The sequence below is a fragment of the Chaetura pelagica genome, unplaced genomic scaffold (genome assembly GCF_000747805.2).
Source record: "Chaetura pelagica isolate M959 unplaced genomic scaffold, ChaPel_1.0 scaffold3, whole genome shotgun sequence".
Lineage (NCBI taxonomy): Eukaryota > Metazoa > Chordata > Aves > Apodiformes > Apodidae > Chaetura > Chaetura pelagica.
This window is the reverse complement of record NW_009952974.1, coordinates 13,564,947-13,569,727: the sequence shown is the minus strand read 5'-3', so window position 1 is coordinate 13,569,727 and position 4,781 is coordinate 13,564,947.

The window sequence follows — 4,781 nt, the reverse complement described above, 5'->3', positions numbered from 1 at the left end:
AAACGTGCTCGCTCCCGGTGAGAGGGAGCAGTGCCGGCTGCCCGCCGCTCAGGCAGATGACGAGCGGGTGATGGTTCACTCAAGAAAGCCAAGTCCCATTTACACTCTCGAGGGTAGGAGTGGATCTGCCCGCCCGGCTCCGGCAGTCCACAGCTGGCATCAAAACCGGTCAGGAAATTCAAAGCCCGAGTCCCGATCACCTCATTTTCCCTCGCTTATAAGCCCAGACACTGCGCGCTTGTGTCAGGGCGCTAGAGACAAACAGAAATGAGAAATACGCCAACAGAACATCTCTCCGTAGCCGGTTTTATGAAAGGGAGACACTTTCGGGCTCTTCCGGAAAGCAAAGGGCTAGGGCAGGAAGATAAGTCCACCAAGCACGGTTTCCTTGGGAAGTAGAGTAGCATACAAAGTGACCTCTGTTCCCGTGCCTCCAACTCCCACCAAAACGTTCATTTTCATTGGAAGGGAAAAAGCAGGGTTGGGAGCTGGCGACGCGCACAACACCCACCAGCCCCGCCACCACCCTGCCCTCGAGGGCTCATTTTTGCCAGTTTTCTTTTCCTCCTTGAAGTATGATTTTACATAGACCAGCACAAAACGGGTCACAAAGGCTGAAAAGAGAAGCGAATAAATAATACGAGCCAGCAACAGCCTTATGCTCAAGCAATTCCTCGTTCCAGAAACGTTTGCCAGCTCTCTATGGGAATGTCTTTTTTCCGTCATCGCACAGCATAGCTAGAGCAGCCCAGCCACATGCCGCTCTTCAAACAAACCCGAAATGTGGGCGAGCTCTCCACACCGAGGAGGGTCACCCCGAGCCACCCAGGCATCCCTCGGCGCCCCGGCCGGGCGGCAGGCCCCAGATCACATCCCAAAAGGCAGCATCCAAATCCCATAGTAAGCAGAGAGCCCAACAGGTAGGGAACCGGCCCCAAAAGAGCCTCAGGCAAGTGGGGGGAAGGCCCAGGGTCGCCCCTGCTCTGCAAGGCGGCCGCGCTCGCGGAGGGTCCGGGCAGGCGTAGGTTGCGCACCCTCCCTTCGCCGCTGCGGAGAGAGGCTGCGGAGGCAGGAGCCCTGCAGCACGGGCTGCGCCCCGCATCCTGATCCCCGCCCCGGAGCCGCCGCCAGCACCGGTACCGGCACGGCCCCTTCTGCATTCTCGGCCCCCCAGAGTAGGCGAGGGCTGCCCAAGGGTCTTTCACACCGCAGGTCAGCTTGTCTTTTGGAAAAAGCAAAAGACCAAAGCTAGGCAGATAAGGTGAAACTCGTTCTTTCATTCTTTTTTTTTTTTTTTTTGTTGGTTTTTTCCCCCTTTCTGCGTTTCTTTGTACAACATGGTGCATTTTTACCTTGGTGCCTCATTCTCAAACTACCTCAAACGCCACACATGGCTTCCAGCAAACAAACAGACTGTCCGAAGGTATCAGTTGAAATCAAGGCAGAATACCACTATTTCCTCCTGTTATCAATGAAATTTCGAGCCCCTTCGATTCTGCTGCAACACATGTGCAATCTCTTAAGAATTATGCCTGCGCAGTTAAAATGGCTCCTCTGTCACTTACCACCCTGAGCTTGCGGCAGAGCAGGGCAGGGATCCGTTTGGATTGTGCCCCCAAGATTCTGATCGCCTCTCTCAGCAGGAGAAATGGCTCTGAGAACGTATGTAGCTTAATTTTCTCTACTTTTAAAGCAACTAACTACGCCCTAGCCAGAATTCTTCACCTTCCTTTCGATGCAGCAAGACTAGCATCAATTAAATTTTGGCGCAGGAGCCAACCGGTTTCAACTAATTCAAGTTCAAAGACATGGCGACGATTTGTTAATACGAAAACAGCCTTTTAGGAAACACTCCCTTAAAAAGCGATATAATTAGGGGAATGTGAGGCCAGTATCGCAGCAGAGACCCCGCTGGAATAAGGCAGAGCTAGAGGTCCCCGCCTGCCAGAGAATTTTCACCCTGGGTTCGGTTTCCAGCCCAGCTTTGAGCATTACGTATCCACTCACCCACCTTTTTTTTCTTTCTTTTTTTTTTTTTTTTTCCTCATGCAGATTACAGAACATCGAAACAGAAACGCACATCATGTACACAGGCAAATACTTTACCGTTAGGCGTCTTGAAACATCTGCAACCGTTGCCTGGAACAACCAAGTATTCAGGTCCAAGTGACATTTCCAAAAGACCTCGGTGGAAATTAAGGAGACTTGCATAACATTCAGGTTTCAAAATATACCCAGTCCGGCTGGAGAAGATGCGGTGGTTTTGTGCCACCCAAGATAAGACACTAACTTGACCTTAACTTTGTTATGGCGCCCCTAGTATCTGGAGAACGTGAACAGACACTGTCTGGCAGCTCTCGTAAAAACCGACTGGAGAAGAGATTCTGAGTCATTTCATTTATTGCCACTACAGTTCTGCAAGAAAGCTTTTCCTCCCTGCCAAACTTTAATTATTTATGCTCTTTTAGGAAGCACAAAGGCATCCAGAGCCATTCCCAACAAGGCGAGTTGCGTTTGCAGCCTTATCAAACGAGGAGGAATGGAGAGCCCTTTCGGAAGGGCTTTATCACGTTTAGGCTGCGGTCGGAATGCAAAGATGTTTATGTTAGAGTAAATAAAGGGATGGATAGCCGCCTGCGTGCTGCGGGGGAAAGCGGGCGTGGGCTCAGCAAGCTGGTGCCCGTTGCTCCCCCCGGCCCCCCCTGCACCCCCAAATCCGGGGCCGGGGGTGAAATGCAGCTGGAAAGACACTGGAGATAATCCATCCGGAGGGCGTGGGGCACATCCACCTCACTAGGGTGCATCTCCCGCACGCCCACTAAGCATGCCGCACCCGTCTGTGCACACATGTGCCCACGGGGCTGGTGTGGCCCCAAATCCGGGGCCGGGGGTGAAATGCAGCTGGAAAGACACTGGAGATAATCCATCCGGAGGGCGTGGGGCACATCCACCTCACTAGGGTGCATCTCCCGCACGCCCACTAAGCATGCCGCACCCGTCTGTGCACACATGTGCCCACGGGGCGGGTGGCTGAAATCTGCAGTATGGGTACGCGTGAAAACATGCACCATTTTCTCCCGCCTGTGCCTCTATGGACAATATGCGCCCGCCAGTAAGTACGTCTGTGTGTGCGCACACGGTTACACACAACGGGTGCTGCTGAAATAAGAGCATCAATGTATATACAGACACATACAGACATACATAATACACATATTTGTGCATCATGTCTCAACTGAGATCCTGACTCTTCTGTTTCTCCTCCTTTCTTGGGCAATTTAGATTAGAAGCTTTATAATAAACCATCATCGTGGATCACACACGATTAATAAATGAATCCTGCTTTTTTAATCTTTTTACCCGAGGGTCCTCTTCGGATTTCACATCATCGGTGTAATAAAGGCTCTGGTTGTACTTGGGAGTGCTAGGACAGGGAAGGACAACGTCAAGGCTCAATTTCTCATGGACTGTAGCCGGCTGAATAGTATTCCAGGAGGGAATAAGAAAAGGGGCTTTATCTGTTTTTTGTTTTTTTCCTGGCTTGCATCATTGGGGTTGCTTCTAGGTTTTTTAATTAGGGCAATGCTAGCGAATGAAGACACTTCTATTGTCCGCAATGCGCCAGCTCTCAGCACAGGGGCTGAATGTCTCCAAGATTTGGAGGGACACGGGGATGGTGCCTTTTGCTGTAGGTGGCTAGGTGGACGTCCCCTGCCCGACGCTGCTTCTCCCCGCTTTTCCACTGGCAGTCACCCCGCAATCAGTGAGGTAGGTTTTTGTCTGCCTTGGGCAATGAGGTAAGAGTGGCCATTCTGGACGGAGAGAAATGCGCCTCCAAGTTGGTCTGCTTTTCCTTCTCCCTCCCGAAACATCACCCGAGCATTACCTTTGGGGCTCTCTGGAAAGCTTTCGGGAAGATGGCTGCACTTCTGCCCTCCTAGAAATCCGGTATTTACTTCCAAAATCGTCTGGACCACTGTGTTTTTACAAGCAGCACTTGCAAGCAAGTGAGTGGGTAGGAGCACAGTTCAAATATGCCTCTTTATGAAATTATGAGTTTATTTCCTCCAGGAAGGCAATAGCCCCATCTAAATAGGTAGCTGCTTTGTGCCGTTCCTCGTGCTTGCTTAGCTGTGTTGCCTACGTCCGGAGCAACCATATCTGAGCCTACTATATATACCAGAAAATACGCAGGCTCCGTCCGCGTAATTGTTATTACTGATGGGAGAGGCAACCCAAGGTTTCACGAGTGGAAACGCCTCTTCATTAGAAACATATCTAAATGGAAACTGCAGCCAAAAGGCATTTTAATCAGGACCTATAGTTCCGAGAGTTTTTATTCTTATTATTATTTTCTGAATAATCAGACCAAGGCAATCTGTGGCATTTCCCCTGGCTCTGCAGCTCTAGCCGGCCCGAGTGCTCTGGTGCTGGAGAAGCTGCCTGTTCCCGGCAAAGAAAGCTTGTCAACAAGATGCGGGGAAAATCAATTTTGTTCTCGTCCTGAAACAATAATCAAAGTGCTTGTGCAATGATCCCTGCCCCTCTGGTTGTGTTATCCTCTCAGGTTTAATATCTAGGCAAAAAACCGAAAGCGTTGTCCCCTTTTCCTCATAAAAACCTCTGCAGCAAAGGCCATAGAGTTAAAACAATAAAATCAAACAAAATCTCCGGCCTTTCCTCTCTTCTGCTCCAACAGCACCTCGGGGTGAGGGGGTGGCCCCGGCTTTCCCCAGCCCGGGCCCCTGCCCCGGCCCCCGCCCCAGCCCGCGGCCCCCGCA